The sequence below is a fragment of the Balaenoptera physalus genome (assembly GCF_965194825.1).
Source record: "Balaenoptera physalus genome assembly, chromosome: 5".
Taxonomy (NCBI): Eukaryota; Metazoa; Chordata; class Mammalia; order Artiodactyla; family Balaenopteridae; genus Balaenoptera; species Balaenoptera physalus.
This window is the reverse complement of record NC_138884.1, coordinates 85714348-85732369: the sequence shown is the minus strand read 5'-3', so window position 1 is coordinate 85732369 and position 18022 is coordinate 85714348. Positions and strand designations below refer to the sequence as shown.

The following is an 18022-nucleotide window of genomic DNA, read 5'->3' as shown; positions in this document are numbered from 1 at the left end:
CCAGGGATGAAACCCATGCCCTCTGCAGTGGGAGTGCAGGGTCCTAAACACTAGACTGCCAGGGAATTCCCTAGGTACTGGTATTTTTAAAAAGCTTCTCAACCAGGGCTGAGAGTCACAGCTTCAGGTCTCACCTTAAATGTCACCTTAAATGCACGAAGAGGCCCTCTTTGACCACCCCTGTGATGTAGATATTGTCTTGCTCTCTAGTTTAGCTTCTTCTCTGATTCCTTTGCAATAGTTATTACAATTTGTAGTTATTGCATTTGTATGAATGTTTTTTTTTGTCTCCTCCAACCAGGACATAGGTCCTGTGAGCACAGGGAGTATATGTCTCAGCCTTTGTGTTTCTCTTCAGTTCACAGTATCAGGTGCATAACAGGATACTGAGGCTGCAACGATGAGGGAGTGAGGGTGGCCCTCAGATGACGCATGCAGGTCTGAGCGGCCTCCTGGAAGCCAGCCAAGGGTCCCTGGAATATTATGAGAGAATCCATGTCAACATTCAATGGCTATCTTAACCGGCCAAAAGTTTGTACACGCACTTTCCTTTCACCTGACTCTGGTGTCCCAGGATTTTTTGAGTGAGATTTTTTTTTTTTTTTTTGGCCCCTGAGCAGCATGCGGGATCTTAGTTCCCTGACCAGGGAACCCGTGCCCTCTGCAGTGGAAGTGCGGAGTCCTAACCGCTGGACCACCAGGGAAGTCCCTTGAGTGAGATTTGTTAATAGATCCTGACTCACAGCATCTCCTTTATGTCCACGTCTTTCCCCTTCACTTGATTTTGACTCTCATGAGTGAGAGATTCCATCTTGTTCATCTTTTTGTGTCCTCCTCCACCCCAACACTGGACCTTGCACACAATAGGGGCTCTATAAATGCTTGTTGACTTGAATGGAGTTGATTTTATCCTTATGGCATGTAGGTATTTTGACCGAGATTTCACCCTGGGAGGTAGCATTTACGATTACTTAGGGATTTGAGGCAAGGGGGACTGTGACCACATCACGAAAGTTAAATGTATCAGTGTAGGCAACTCAGCCGTAATCTAAATACGTGCAGATGGTCTCTACACCTGGATTGCACTGACGGACAGAAGGAGTAAATTTGTGTTTGGAGGCAGATAATGAAACTCTAAGGAGTCTGAAAACAACTCATAGTCACGTATCTCACAGCACAGGTGCCGGTCCATCGAAGGGTAAACGCGTGGCGGAGCTGCTTGAGCTCTCGCTAGGGCTGAGTCTGTCTTTTCCAAATTGTTATTTCATAGTTATTAATAAAACAAAGTGAACCGCCCACTTACCATTTTCCCTCCATAGTCAGTATGTTCACCAAGCTGACATGAAGATCTAAGGTGCTTTTTCCTAAGCTTAAATTAACCAAGACAAATCTGTGGAGTGGCCTTGTGGCCTTTTTTTTTTTTTTCTTGGTTTATTTCACTTCCTTAAAGAATCATCTTGGTTTTTCAGTCTTCCTTTCCACAGTTTTTCATAGGTGATTTGCTGGTGAGAAATGGGGGAAAAGGGAGAGGGAAATGGTCCCCAGAGAGCTGATAAATGCAACACAAATTCAGCCATGCAGCAAAGGCCTTATTCTGTCTCTCATCTGGGGAAGTTTTCATATTGTCATGGAGGGAAATGCACGTGCACACACACATACACACATCAAATGAAACCCTCTCTTCGGAGAAACCAGCTACAGGAAATTGACTTATGCACAGGAACTTGCTAATCTCTTTTGTCACATTTGGATTGTTCCTGCTGCCTCAGTCACCACGCACACTAAACCCAACCATCTTGGGTTGGATTCTACACCAGCCCAACTCTCAAAATTTTAGCTCTTCCAATGTGAAACAGTTATATTCTTGGGGAGGAAGAAAAGATTGATCCTAGAAGGAAATCATAGCAGTGAAAGGGCTTGGGCGGCTTTTGTTTTTACTTACCTGCGCCAAACAAATTTGACTTCTGGAGTCAGTCATTTTGGTGTCAAGAAATTTCTTCCGCATTCTACAACAGGTAAGAGTTTTGCTTCTTTAAAAATATTTCTTCAGTGTCAAAAGAAATCTCTCTGACTTTATTTAGCTTTTACAATAGGCTCAACATAGTGATTTCCCTGTTCTACCTGTTGTGAAGTATGGAACCACGTTACGTGGGCAAGGGGAATTGCTCTGATATCCAACTACCCCCCACTCCTGCCCAAGTCTAACAAGATACATATAGTTTTTGAAACATTAAAAGTTATAATAGTTGGCTTTTTGGTTTTCCAGATATTCTCCTAGAGAATTCATATGCTTTTGATTGGCAGTGACTGAGCTCAAATATTTGGGTAGTTTAAATATCACCCAATGTTTGATGAAGTAAATCCAAAGATCCTCCAAGTTGTGCAAATATGAGTTTTAAAATTTTCTAATTCAAAAAAGAAACAGAGCAAAAATCCAAATGATGTACATTCGTATCTGGAATTCCTAGCTTGTGGGTTTCACCTACTCCCAATGCTAAAGTCCTCTTTTTCTAAAAGTGATATTTGATGTATAAGTACATATTTTTAAATTAAATTAAATTAAATTTAGTTTTTGAGGTGGTTTGATTTGGAGACATGCTGTGAGGTACCAGTTGGTAGCCTGAGTTGTAACTAAATAAAGTTTGGGAAATCACTGGTTTTGGGTTCTTTATTAAATTAAAGCTGGCATTGAAATATTCAAGTAAGCAACAAGTAGTTGATAATCACTTATTGATTCTAAGCTGGTGCCATGAAGGATATAAGAGAAATGTAAAGAATTCTCTATTTTGAAGGATCCGGTAGACGTGGTAAGAACTAAAATTCAGGAAGCAGTGCAAGATGGGAATTAAGGGATAGATGGCATGGCCACAGGCTTTAAGAGTTATAGGAGTTCTGAGAACGAGATTTGTGGGTAAGCTGGAGTAGTCTGAAAGACATGGGCCTTGGAAAGATAAGAGATTTTAGTAGATGGAGAAGGAGAAGGTTGATTCACACTGGATGGACTCTGTGGGCAAAGGCACAAAAGTGAGACTGACTAGAAGATGACCAGCCCAGCTGAGGAAATTGACCTGAGAAAAGATGAAGGTTTGTTTTACACATTGGCAGGAAATAAGCTTGGAAAATTAAGGTGTAGACAGGTTATGGGGGACCTTGAGAGGCTGCTGAAGAGAAAAGACTACACCATTCAGTGGTTGTCTAGTCCTCTTATGCCTCTGGGCGCCTCCTTCTCAACTCTCACAGCTCTAACAGAATTCCACATGAGATCCTTGCCCCTTCGTGCCTGGAGCTGTTTCGTGCATCTCCACCTCTGTGATCCTCCACTTGCCCTCCCTCTACTGTTTTCCCCGAGTACATTATTTATGCAGAGAAAGGTTTGTACGGTTTAAGGTACCCGTAAGACCTCCATTTCTGGTTACTACTTGGTAAGGAGGCCCTTCAATCATCTGGTAATTCAAGTGGCCTTCCTCTTGGGAGGACAAGTTGGTTGACCAGTTACAAGCAAGTCTCCATTCTTCAGAAGTCAGACCCCAAATCCCATGAACTATATGTTACTTCCTTTGCATGTCTGAATGAGATGTTGTGGACATGCTGCTGCTCTTTTCCTAATGATTCCGAGCACTTTTTTTTCCTGGACTATGAAATATCTGCATCCACATAACCACGAAAGCACAGTACGGTGAATACAAACCCAGACTTTGAATCCTGGTGCTGTTGCTTCTGAGTCATGAGAACCTCGGACATGTTATTTAACTTCTTCAATCCTCATATTAAAAAAAAATCTGTAAAGTAGCTCTAACAATAAATGAAAATATCTACTTCAGAGGGTTGTTGTAGGGATAAAAGAGATAAAAATATGTAAAGCATTTAGCCTAGTGTCTGGAATAAAATAAACTCTCAGTCAATGTAGCTATTATGATTCTTATCAAGGCTGGGGACACTAGAATGAAGATGGTATGGTCCCTGGCTCGGGAACAAGATCTCTCTAAGGTAACTTCTTAAATGCCAGTATCCCTTTAAAAGGAAAGTGGGGGTGATAAGTAGAGGCTGGGAATTAATATTTTTTGAGCACCAAGAATAGACTAAGCACAGGGTTAGATGTTTTATAGTGATAATGTATATGATAAAAGGGAAACAAGATTAGAAACTGATTTTTTTAAGCCTTTCCATAGCAAATTCTCAGACTTACAAGACAACTCTCTGAGTGACTGCTGTGTTATTTGTGGGCATCTGTGGCTGATGCTCTCTGAATGCATTGGGTGGGATTATAGAGTACTTGGAATTAGAGGCGAGTGGGTGACTCTTCTTCCTTGGCCAGTTTAAGTTAAATTATTTATTTTATGATATCTTTTAATTTTAGTGCTAACAATGCACAGCTAAAAATCCACTTCTATTTAGGAATTGGGACCATTTTGACAATGAGTGCCCAGAGTGCTTATTTGAATTCTGGATGCTTGGGTCTGGATGAAAGCCAAGATTAAAAAGCATCCTGCTTTCCTGTTCCGCTCTCCAGATCAGAGATTCTTTTGGGTTAGTAAGTGCCCTTTAAAAATGCAAATATGGCCGGTATGTTCGTTATGCAGGGGATTCTCAATTATACATGCAGATTACTTTGGTCAAATCATAATACTGTTTTTCTTTCTAGATCCCCACTAGTATCCTAAGGGAGGAAATTTGGGGGCTTTGTGTATGGAAACAGGTGGACACAAGTCAGGATGGGATGCCAAAGTGGATTGTGCTGGAAGGCAGCCTGGCAGTATTGAGTGCTGGGCTGGGCAGTGAAGGAGGTGAGGCAGTCAGAGATGGAAAGGGTGAATAGAGGGCCATGGAAGGTGTTAGAATTAAGGCTCCTCCTCTGAGGCTCTTCAGTCATTTGACTCCAACAGCTGCTTGAATGCCCCGAGCAACTTCTTGATGCCTTACATAAGAAGTTGTCATACTGTTCCCGGACTTGGACCATTGTTCAGAGACAGTTTGATATGTCTGGTTCTGGCCTGGAATCATAGTTCCTCAAGCTGGCTGGACATCAAAACCCTTTGGGAAGTTTTTCAAAAATAGCAATTCTCATGTCTCACACTCCAACCCTGGAGTGGGGTCCAGGAATCTGTGTGATAAAAATACAAATTTTTTTTTCTCCCAGGTGACTTGGAGACAGTTGTTCTGTAGGTGAGCTTTTGGGAACCATTGATCCAGAACTCTCCTACCAGGGCCCCCAGCACCGAGATGGTAAGTTGAGTAAGTGTTGAAATGAGGTAAAATGACCTTCCCTCTATTGTGAATAATATCGTCACACAAAAGCATTTTCCTTTGTTTTGAATTTATTTCTTAGGAGAATTTCTGGGAGTGGGATGATTTGGTCAAGGATATGAGCATGTTTAGAGTCTTTGTCAACTATATTTACATTTCAACATGCAAATGTAGGGCACCACTTAAAAAATTCTAAAGTGTTATAGACATGTAGAGGCAATTTAGTCTCACTCAGGGAAAGCCCAAAGAAAGGAATTTGCTTTCACGTGAGAAAGTGCCAAATTACTCTCCCACTTCTCTTTTCCAGTAAAACAGAATACTAATGAATTACTTTTGGAAGAAAACTTCAAAGCATTACAGAATGCTCAATTTCTTAGATCATAAGTTGAAGTCTTCTTATCACTAAACTTTAGTTTCTTGTAAATCTGAAGTCAGCAGTGACCTCTTCCCCATTTCATAGAAAAGAAAACCAACGAAGAGAGTGGTTAAGTAACATCAGTATGGTTTTCATCACATTTGCCATGAGAACTACGTATAATCATCCATTCAGTCATTGTTTGAGAAAATAGATGATTGAGTAGTTTTTAATAGGTGACCCATGGAAAGACACTAGTAAGATGAATGCATGAAGAGAGCATTATCCATATTGGAGGAGGGTGGGCAAAATGAATTGACCCAGATAGACCTCCTGCTCCATCTTTTTGTTTTTTTGTTTTATGTTTTATTCATTATGCATTATCATAATCTGCTAACCTAAAAGCATGGTTATTGCTTGTGGCACAGAGAGAAGCAGGTGAATTTTCAAGGGCTCCAATGAAAAAAAAAAAAAAAGACGTGCTTTTGCAAAATATCAAGTGAGATACACACTGTGGTGTGTGGGAGACTGCACTTGCTTACAAGAGCTGATTGTGGTATTTCCAGAAATTTTGCAAGCCAGTTGTTAAACACAGTCAATATTAAAAATTAAATTCTGTAAATCACAGTTAAGTAAATTATATTAAAAATAAAGGTAATACTCAACACTCATTACTCCTGATTATTTACCACATTTTTACTGTCATCTGTGCTTTTGAAGTTATCTACTGCAATTTATCTGTGTGATAGAAATATTATACAATGATGTGCTATTAAGTATCTCTTTCCAACTTTGTATTCAGTGAAACTGGCCATGGCAGGAGTATTTACACCACAAAAATTGGCAAACGCTGTCAATCAGGCTCTCCACACTTTTTTTTTTGAGGAAAGCCTGTTGAATAAACATTTACCAGCATAACACCGAGGAAATGTGTAAAATACAATCATGGCAACTTGGCAAAATGTGTCAAGAGCCATTAAAATGCTCATACCGCGGAGTTCCCTGGTGGCCTAGTGGTTAGGATTCAGTGCTTTCACTGCAGAGGCCTGGGTTCCATCCCTGGTTGGGGAACCATCCCGAATGCTGCGCAGTGTGGCCACAATACAAAAAAGTTTTTAAAAAAATGAAATGCTTGTACACTTTGATCCATTAAGTCTACCTCTGGGAATTTATTCTAAATAAATAATTCAAAGAAGGGAAAAAAATAACATGCATGAACATGTTCACTGTATTGTTATTATAACAGAAAAATCTGAAAATAACCTAAATATTAAGCGAAAGTGATCTGGCAGCACTAACTGTGTGGAATATTTTACAGTCATTAAAGGTCATAATTAACAGTAGTTATGAAAATATATTTGATATGGTGTTAAATTAGAAAATCAGGATTACAATTTTCACTTACATTCTGGTTTCGTTATGAATGAGGATTAAATGTGAGCATAAAAAAATGAAGCATTTGGTGTGTTAGAATGGTGAAATAGTAGAATTTTTTTTTACTTCGTGTATTGTAGAAGTGGTGTGTGTGCATTAAAAACTATGGAGAAAGCCTGTAAATAAGTGGTCTTAAGTAGTTTTAATATTTAAGGGGAAGATCTGTGGACCAGATGGGGCTTGCTTTTGACATGCAGATGTGTACTGTGAACCCCGGGCAGGGCAGGGTATTGTAAAGGGAGTTAGGATCTAGGCAGTCTGGAGTGGTGAATGCTAAGTAGGTTTCGTTAGGGCAGCTCAGGAAGAAAGAAGTGACTGGCTGCCTAAGGAGGACTTGCTAACACAGTCGGTGGAGATTGAGAAAGAGCCCAGAGAAAAGCTACCGTCAAAGGCCAGAGAGAGAGGAGAGAACATTTTTTAGGAAGAGACAGGGAGATGCTGATCTCAGAGGTGAGCCAGATGGATGTGAAAATAGTTCCATTTAGATCCCGAAACAATAGGGCTCAAACCGGAAAGAAAATGATTCTTCAAAATCATGCGTTCTCGAATCTCAGTGTGTTTACCTGTGTGTGTCAGGGGTGAACCTGTTACCTTGAGGCTTAGGATCGAAGGGCTTATGATGTAAAAGAGGTATGACAACAGAGAAAGCCCAGAAGGGACCAGTTATTCTGTTGAATCTATAGAAACAAACTAAAAACTGGAGACTGTTCTTATGATACTCCTTAAAGGGGAATATAGTTTGTGCCATAAAATTCCCTTCTGTAGTTAAGTAAGTTTTGTCAGGCATTTGGACCAGCTGAAAGTAACTGTGAACAGGGGAACTACAAGGGGAAGCACAGAGAAAAATGGTTAAAGGGAGAGTCTAGGACCCATGAATATTCTATTTCAAATCATTGGGAGGTGGTAATCAAGAATAAACCTGAGTAGAATATGCGGTGCTATGTTCAGAAAACATTTGGGCCTTAGTGTATGATAATATCACATTAAAGATGGAAAGAAAGCCTAATTTTTAATGAAATGCAGTACTTTATATACAGAACTGTAGCACTCAAAGTAGTAATAACAATCAGACATGTGCCATAATAACAATGTATGTATCACAAAATAAACATATTGAAAGTAAATGACATCGCAGTAGCAGAAGCCATCGTACTGAGATTATCGACTTCACCTGGCTTTAGAATTTTAGTGACAGTAATAAGCTCTCAAATCGCCTTTAATATCTTGGGTTCTTTCAACTTTATACTGAAAATTGTTTAACTTTAAAAAAGATTTCACATTCCCTATCGTCAGGGGCAGTAGTCTCTTGGGACATGACATGATAAAACAAGGACAAATCAACAACCCTTCTTAGCCTTGGAGGCACAACTCAGGGTCTGTTGGATATGCAAGGGTCTGGCACCTGAAGTCAGACCTCCTTCTGCAAGCACCTGCTGACTGTCCTTTTCCCTACTTTACAGGGTGTTTCATGGATAATTGGCTTACACTTTAGAGCAGTATTTCCTAATCACTTTTTTGGTCATAAATTCCTTTGAGAATCTGATGAGAACCAAAGACCGTACCCCCAAGAAAAAGCACACATACCAGAACATGCACATTTGTCATACCCTTTTAGGAGATTCAGGGATCCTCTAGAGTGTATCCATGGACAATCAGTAGTCCAGAGGCCTCATATTCAGAAATCCTGCCTGAGAGGCTGTCAGTATAGCAGAGAGGGCATTGCAGAAATTGAGAAAGTGCTGGTTATTGTTGATCTTGGATTTAGCTGCTAAAGAGGAAAAGCTGACTCTCCAGCTGATGGCTAAAATGAGGACAACATGGCAGGTACGTGTGTAATTTATAGCACTGGATCCTCAGGTTCGGTAAACATGCGGAGCTAGAGCTTGTTCTCTTCAGAGTATATATGACTAATGTTCTACGTCCTTAATTCTGAATTCTCTTCTGTGAAGCCAGGATCAGCAGCCATTTGGGAAAACATCTCTAAGATTCTATTTTAATACCTTATTTACTGTCATGTGGTACCTAGTTGGCACAAGAAACGCAGGCAGTTTGTAAATACCACTCTGGCCAACCCCAGAGTGCAGTGAGTGGTATTCAGTATTGGAAACCCAGCCAGGCTGCTTTTAGAGGGGAAAGGCATTAACCTGTGTGTAATGTGATCGCTTCTGAGTGTAAAATGCTGGTTTTCCTATCTGAAACTGAACATCTGTTTGGGCCCTGATGACTTTGGAGATAGCACTTTTCCTGTGTAGCCTTTAGACCACAGAAGCCCAGTTGGCCATCTTCTGTTAGTGGGTACTTGACTTGCAGTTTGGGGAACTGGGTTTTTTCGGCTGAAAGCTCATGCCTTTGTTAATCTCCTATCCACTTAGATGGTGATGGGGGCTTAGGCAGGGTGTGAAGATTTGTCCCAAATCTGTCGTGTTAATGGAGTGGGGGAGATACAGGATGGGGAGGGGAAATGCACTCAGTCTTCAACCCTCCAGAGAAAAAGTATGTGCAACTGGGTAAAAAAATTGTGACATATGAGTCAGGCTTCTCTTGGTCTGGCACAGTGTAAAAATTATACATCTTTCTTTGAGGTAGAAGAGGAAAATCTGTAACAAATATATTCAAGTAATTAGTGCGCCTCACCTTCTACAACCATTTAAATTGTTGTACACCCATGACTAGGTCTCCTGCCAATTTCAGTTCAATGTATTCAATGTATTTTTCAATGTATTCAGTGTATTTTAATACATTTAATGCATTTAAATAATAACACTGCATCATAGAATCCTCAGTTACAGCCCACAAAACAGAAATATTTCATGTACACCAAAGACCAGTGGCAAACTCTCCACCCCCTTGTCTCCTGGAGATTGCTTCCCCTGCTTCGGCATTATGTCTAGCAACCTAGTTGCTGTTGAGGGGAACTGACTGGCATGTATCTTGTATCTCTTCCTTGAGGCTTTTCCTTTCTTTCAGAGGCTCCTTTCTTTTGGGCAGGATCCCTGCTTTTCCTTTGCTTTCGCCAGTGCTATTCTAACTTCTGCCTTCTTGAGCACTTCTAAATACACATATCTTATCATAAATCTTTTTCTCAGTTGCCACAAAAAATCCTGCCTGTCTTTGTTCCAATCTTGAGCTGAAAATGATTTCAGCCATGATTGAGAAGTGTAAGAATGCCTGGGATTAGTCCTTCTAACAAGGAAAAGGAGAACCATATATTTGGATTCAAATTTAAATGATGTCAAACCACTGTCATCAGCTGCAGAAACCCTTAAGGGGTCTAGAAATCCCCTTTGGTATACTTTTTCGGGATAAAACCTGATTTTCCTCAAGCTCCAATAACTTTGGACAGTAACTTGCTGAAACTTACGATGACAGTCTTTCTTGCTCTCTCTTTCTCTGACTGTGATAAGGGAGTAGAAGAGGGTGTTGGACGTATATACAGGAAATAGGAGGGGAAAAGGCAGAAAAACCTTACATGTTGACAGTACCACAACTTCCTACGTTTACTAAAATGATACTGTCACTCTTCCTATACACAGAATATCTGGTAATATCAGAGAAATATCTGTAATAATGTTGACTTTAATAATATAATAGTAATGCATGTTCATTGTAACAAAATGTGGCATATGCCTTTTAACCTAAATATACGTGTGTACATTTTATTTATGAGTATTTAAGTTTTTATTAAAAACACCATCATGCTAGTGCTTTCCCTTCAAAATGTGCAGAATCTATAGAAAGGAGCTTAAAGTAAACATTGCTTCTTAATATAAGAGAAATACAGCTGATGCTTAAATGGATCACTTGAATTAATGAAGGGCAAGCAACTATGGTATCTTTTCTGAGTCCCATAGCTATCTTTTTTTCCTTTTCATCCTCTACATCTCAGGAAAAGTGATTTCAAGATGTAGATTGTGGCAAAGTTTCTATTAAATTCTAGAGTCATGAACATACATGGACAGTTTTGGCATGGTGGCAGGGGAGTTCTGTGTAAAACTTGGACCAAAAGTTCAAAACCCAAACCAATAGTTTTGGATTTCCCCAAGGGCTACCCATTTGACAGGTCATCCAGGAAAGACCCAACACACATAGATATGGAAGGAAAAACAAAAGTTTCTCTTCCAACAGGGGCTAGACTCTTGTGGTTTTCAGTTTAGAAACTAGATTGTGCAATTGTACTCACGAAAAAAAGTCACCAGCATTTTTAGCTTAAGCTCATGTTCAATTTTTTTTTTCTGACCTGTGACCAGCCAACCTTCAGAAGTTATATTATCTTAAAGCTCCCTCTGATTTACCATTCCTTTCTTTAGAGGGCTGAAGTGATCATATTTAAAATTCTTTCCTACATTCATTCACGCTATTTGGAGTTTAAATGTTAGTGCGCCTTCCTTTATGTATTTGGTCATGACTGGTTTCATTTCTCAACAGGTATGTAGCTCGTTATTTTATCTACCAATTATAATTACTTCTTGTTTCTTTTGCCAATTTTGAGAGTGCTTAACGATTCTTAAATGCTAGATCTTTAACAAATTAATTACTAAAATGCAGAATAAATAACATAACAAATTCACTTGCCTTCATAGTCTTTTAGAGTTTGATCAAGAACTTTTAAATTATTATCAGGTTTTTCCTTTTCCTATAAAATATTGGCTGAAGTACAATTTATAAATAATATCACCAGTCAGGAAAAAAGAGTTGAATGATCCTTTCTGCTCACCACATAATAAGCTTTGTTCTAAATTATTATTTTAAATTACTTTAGATGGCTATAGAAAGACTTCTTTTCAGAAAAATTGCAAGTAACTGGGCAGTATGAAGGAATAGCCTTAAAATGTTCATATACTGTGACTGTTTCTAAGAATTAGTCCTAAGAAAACAATAAGTGTTTTATTATAAAAGCAAAGCTTTTCAACACAATGATTTTTTTTATAATAGAAAAACCTAAAAATCATTTAAAATGAAAGGCATGATTAAATAAATTATATTTCAGCCTATTAAATATTCATTAAGGTATTTTTTGAAGAATGTTTAATACGTGAGAAAAAATTTGAGTACAAAATTACATATTTTTGTTTAAAAAGGCCTATATATTTTTATGCATCAGTTCAGAATATGAAGGTAGATAAAACAATATGTTAAAAGTTATCATCTAGTGTATGATAAGATTACATATGAATTTAAAATGATTTTTATTTTTCAGGTATTTTCTGTGATTTGCGTATATTACTTTTATAATAAAAAAGGTAAAAAATCCTTATTAAAAGAAAGTCAATTTATGGTGTGAGGTTAATAATGAAACTAGTAAAATGATTTTGATGTGAGAATTATTTTGATATTTTGAAGAAAACCTCATGCTTGAAAGCCCTAAGCCTATAATTAAATTTTATCTCTTAAGATTTAGTGGATCTTTAGATTTAAAGGGATTTTGAGTTTCTTTTATCTTGAACCTTGAAAATCACTTTTAATGAGAGATGGAGTTATTAAATAGGTTTGGTTTATATTTTTAAAATAAGAGAGAATTAGCTTTAGCTAGTATCAGAATTTAAGTAAAATATAAAATATTCGAATGATGAATATAGAGGATTATCTAAAAAATTTTAACATGAGAAAAGATTCCCAAAGGGATCCTTTAAGAAGCACATATTCCTTATGCATCTTAAATATTTAATTTAGAAATAACTGACTTTCAAATATTTTGAAACACATACCTACTAGGCAAATCATTCATTTGGTATAAAGTAGGAAAATTATCTCGTAGCCTTTCATGACCGTTTTTCTACACAGTAATATCAAGTATCTTAAAGTTTGTTAGTTTCAAATGCTAAATATTAGTTGGAATACTTTACGATTATTTGAAAAGTTGATTAGTTTAGTGAAGGAAAGCATTTTCCTTTTAAACATGAGTGAAATCTCCTGTTTGCTTGTGTAATATTCCTGATCACATTTCTTTGCTTTTGTTTGTGTTTCTCTCTGGCTTTGGTTTAACAATAATTCATGGTCATGTCAGACAAGCTATGGTTCATGAGACAGACAACATATCAGTTAGCAATGTTTTCAACTGCAACTTATACAATACCTAATGGTAACTCACAAAAAATCTGGATTCCCACATAAGAAGTCTGGAGATCTGCGTTCTGCCACTGGTTCAGTGGCTCGAGGAGGGTGAGGAAACAGGAAGTAGAATTGTTATATAATGGCCTTAGGCCATGCATTCCCAACAGGACAGCAAAGGGAAGAATGTGGTGGGAATGCGGTTAGGGTAGGGATGGGGTGAGGGTAGATGGGGTGGTGATGATAATCCCTAAGGGGGAGAATTGTTTATTGGTGGGGAGGAGAGGCAGAAAAAAAGATACTACTCTTTTTATGTATATAGCACAGGTATACATACAATATGAAAACAGACGTAGAGTATATTTATGGTATTAAAATTTCATGAGTGGGGTGATTAGGGAAAAAGTGTCTCAAAATGCTCTGAGGTGGATGATAATGAAAAAAAGATTGAGAAATAGTGGCGTAGGACAGGAATGATCCATTGCCTAAGGCTTTGCACAAAGTCCTACAAACAGAATTGGATTATATTATTAAGGACAAAGAGAGGCTTGGATATTGAGTAGAAAACTAACAATGCCTGCCACGGATAATGTCATAAATTAAATTAACGAACAACTTACATTATCTTGTAATTGGTGGTCTCTCACTGGATTGTGAATTTCTTAAGAGTAGGAACCGTGTTCTGTTCATTTTTGTATATTAGTACACTAGGCCCTCAGTACATATATTTTGTGTATTGAATGAAACAAACAGTGTTTTACCTAACATTGTTTTACAGCTGGACCAATTACCCCCAGACATTAATTTGAACATATTTCCCCACCCAAAAGCCATCAGTAGCTTCCAATTCCTTACAGGTACAAGGTCTACCTTCTCATTCACCTTTCCTACCACATCCTCAGCTCTGGTCTGGGGTCCAGGCACACTGATCTACTTGGTCCCTAAACACATCTTTGGTCACAGTCCTCTGTGCTTTTGCACATGCCAATCCCTCTCTTGTTACCTTTCCAACTCCTTTCCCCTCGAGACTCTATTCTAGGTCACTTTCTCTGGGAGTCCTTAGGTGGTTCCACTGCCTAGAACACCTTTTCCTTTGTCTCCAACCTTTTCAAATCCTTCCCCTCACAGCCTAGTTTAAGTCCTACTTCTTTGCAAGTTCTTTTCAGTGCCCTCAGCCCATGTGTACTTCCATCCTTTTTTCTTTTTTTTTTTCTTCCTTTTTTTGTTTTTTCGGTTTTTGTTTGTTTGTTTGTTTTTAACGATTCCCATCCTTTTAAAATCCTTGTGTTTCTGATCTGTTTCACTCTTTGGTGTACCTAATTAAGTAATTAAGTGTACCTAATGTCTTTAGTTGTTAGTTGCCTGACTCAAGCATTTATATCTTGTCTCCACAATAGGCTAAATTCCAGGAGAGCAGGGAATCTCTCACAATGTCCAGTGTAGTGCTGTGCATCTAGGAAGCAATTAATAAAAGCTGGTTAAATAATAGATAAAATCGATAAATATCAATAGATAAAATGAGAGCCAGTAAGTAGTTGGACATTTTGTTTTCTTTGCAGTTCTAAAACCCACTGTATACTATTTGTGTTTTAACATTAATAACCCAGCACAGCACCATGGGGATTCACTCACAAGAGACAAACCTAAAGGCCTGATTTAGGAGCTAGAAACCATCCACTAGCTCAGTTCTGCCTTCCATTTCCTGATCCTCTCTGCATGAGAGAATTGGAAGCATGGAGGTGTGGTGTAAAGCTCAGGGCTTTGGAGTTAACCAGGGTCAAGTTATTAATTTCTCTGGATCTCAGTCATCACATCTGCAAAAAGGGGATAGTATTATTTACCTTGTGGGATAGTTGTGAGGATAAAATGAGGTCATATATAAAAGTGCTTGCTTCAGGACCTGGCACCGTGTAGGCACTCAATAAATGGTGCTGTCAATGGCTTGGTTTATCAGCCTGATGTTTTGGGGGCAATATGTCTTTGCTTTATTGAATTTCCCTCTCAACATTCCCCTGAAGAGAAGTCACTTAGGAGTACTTATTTAAAAGGTATTTTCTACCCAAGGAGTTGGAATAAGAGTAGTATCTACATTTCATAATATTTTGAGCCAGAATGAAACCCTCCTGTCTTATGCATGATGAAAGAAGCACCTAGAGGTGAGTAGTTACTCCTGGTTATGAGGCCAATGACAGAGATGAAATTGAACTCAAATATCCTGACTCCTGATTAGGGCTTTTCCCCCTTGTCTAGGGTTGCCAGATCTAGCAAATAAAAAACTAGGATACTAGTTAGATATTGAATTTCAGATAAACAAGAAATATTTAGTATAAGTATGTTCCATGGCTATTAGTTTAAAAAATAAAAACGCTTTTTAAAGAACAAATAAGAAAAAATAGATGTGAAGGGAATAGCTTATTGGCAAGCTATTTTAATAAGAGTTGAGAACTTGCCTTTACAAGGGGAAAATGGCACTTTGGAGAAGTGAAGGTGTTGTTTTTTTTAAAAATTGTATTATTATAAAAATTTCAAACCCATCTAAAAGTTCCCATAAGCTCATCACCCAAATCCAGCAACTGTCAAGATACTGCCATATTTGTTTCATCTTTTTCCCCCTTTGCTGAAGTACTTTAAATTCTAGACATCATGTCACTTTACCCACATATGCTATGCATCTCTGAAATCGAGAATATTTTCTTACACTACCATGTGGCCATTGGCCCACCTAACAAAATTAGCAGTAATGCCTTGGAACCTTCTAATACCCAATCTATAATCATATCTACCTGACTGTCTCAAGCATACCTTTTCATAATTGACTTATTTAATTTAATATTTAAACAAAGTCCGTCCATTATACAGTTGTTATGTCTCTTAAGTATCTTTAATGTTGATTATTTTTAATGGCAAAATGAAGTATGAAGAAAGACACTGGTTGATGTCTGGGGGTAGTTTTATTTAGATTCATAGCAAGTTGTTTGATTACTCTTCTGTAAATAGTACTGTACAAAGACCAGAAGAGACTTTGCAAAGAGTGATGTCATAAATGATTGTTTATGAGATGATCCATTATGGTAGTTCCATTGCTTTGTTTGCAACAGATGAAAAAGAAAGAAAGAAAATGGAGAAAGAGAGAATTTGTTTTGTTTTGTTTTTTTGGGGGGTGGGGGGCGATTGTCTTTTTGTGTGTTTGTGCTGAAGCTGCTTCACATGTAAATTGGGGATAATAATATAATAATTCTTACTACCCAGATTGCGAAGGTCAGAAAAAAAGCTGTCTGAGAAAGCTGTGCTTAGATGTGTAACATTGTTTCTCCAATTTAACTGTGCTTCTGAGTCATCCTAGTACTTTAAAAATAGCTTCTCTGGTTCTTCCGAGACCTACTGAATGTGAATGTCCCCATGAGGGGCCCAGGAAAACATTTTAAACAACCTCTAATTTTGATGATGCTCAAATTTGGAGATCACGGACTTTACCCCCTGGACATTGATCAATTTATCTGTAAACTGAGGAAATACCCTGGTGGTCCAGTGGTTAGGACTTGGCGCTTCACTGCCATAGCCCTGGGTTCCATCCCTGGTTGGGGAACTAAAATCCCGGAAGCCACGTGGAGCGGCCAAAAAAAATAAAATTATCTGTAAATTGAGAATAATGATACTTCCCAGGGCTAATGGTATATCACAGCACTGTGGGGTGAGTAGCAAATGCAGTGAATAAACACCAAGTACCTCCTTAATACCTTAGTCATGATCAGCGTTATGAACCCAGGTGATCCTCATCCACATGCTGGACACTTGACTTTGAGATGGATTAGAATTCTTCAGCTTTCTCTATTCCCCCTGCAACATTTAGTATAGTGCCTAGCATGTAGTCAAAGTGTAGTACATATTGGAGGAATGAGCACATGAATGGTATTATTGACAATTCAGATCAGTGACCCTTTAGATTATCAATCCACAGACAATACAGGAGACTGATAGGCCACTAATGCTATTCCAGTTTAGGAGGGGCCTGGATTTAGATGGGATTAATGCCCAATGTCTTACCTCTCTTCTTATACGGTTTTTGATTTTTGGTGAAACTTTCTCCTCCTCCAATCAAAACTGGCTTTGAGGATAGAAAGAGACTTGAAGCACACTCGTATAAACGTGGAAAGGGTAAAAAGGGCTTTATCTTCCAAGGATATTCGCGTTTCAACAAAGCACTGAGCCTCTGGAGAAAGGGCTGTTTCAGTGGTGGGAGGAATGCACAGTCCGGACGGGACTTCCCATTACCCTGATGTCCCCTGTGGAGGCGGGTACCTTCTGGTAAGGCTGACCCCTGAAGGGGACATGCTGTGCCTGCTGTGCCAGCTGGTTGGAAAGCCCACGCGTCAGACTTTCTTGCAGGGGATCCTTATTGGCAGGGATGGCGGCTACTGCTGATTGATTGGGAAGCTACTCCCTTTGCCATCTCCCTGTGGGGAGGGCTCCCCTGAGCTGGGCCTCTGGATGATCCCAGATCAAGAACTGTGCTGTGGGGATCTTATCAGATGCTTCTGAACTGCTGTCCTGCTTCAAAATGAGGAACCCTGAACATTCAATTCTATGCACAAGTAGCAGTGATGACTCATAGTCGAGAAGACACTGGAATTCAGCCAGGAGAATATCATTAAAATGAGGAGACAGGATAACAGATTTTGCATGTGATAGAGAAAGGAAGCCCTCTATCTCTTTCTGTGCCCCATGATGCAAAAAGGAGGGGGCATAGGACATAGTTTACCTACTGATAGTTGACTCTGTGATCGTAAAGTTTCCTGGGACCTTATTTTAGAAAAACAGCAAGTGTGGGGAATTCCCTGGTGGTCCAGTGGTTAGGACTCCACGCTCTCACTGCCGACGGCCCGGGTTCAATCCCTGGTCGGGGAACTAAAATCCCACAGGCTGCATGGTGCAGCCAAAAAT

At 38.9% G+C, this 18022-nt stretch overlaps 1 protein-coding gene across 1 annotated transcript in view; it reads left to right on the top strand.

Annotated features, from left to right (window-relative positions):
• The first annotated feature begins 596 nt into the window (after positions 1-596).
• Positions 597-18022, top strand: part of RHOH (ras homolog family member H) — an 82594-nt gene continuing 65168 nt past the window's right edge. Inside the window, exons 1-2 of the mRNA XM_082464318.1 lie at positions 597-2015; positions 5138-5223. The gene's annotated coding sequence lies outside the window, so the exon portion shown is untranslated. The remainder of the gene's footprint in view (positions 2016-5137; positions 5224-18022) is intronic.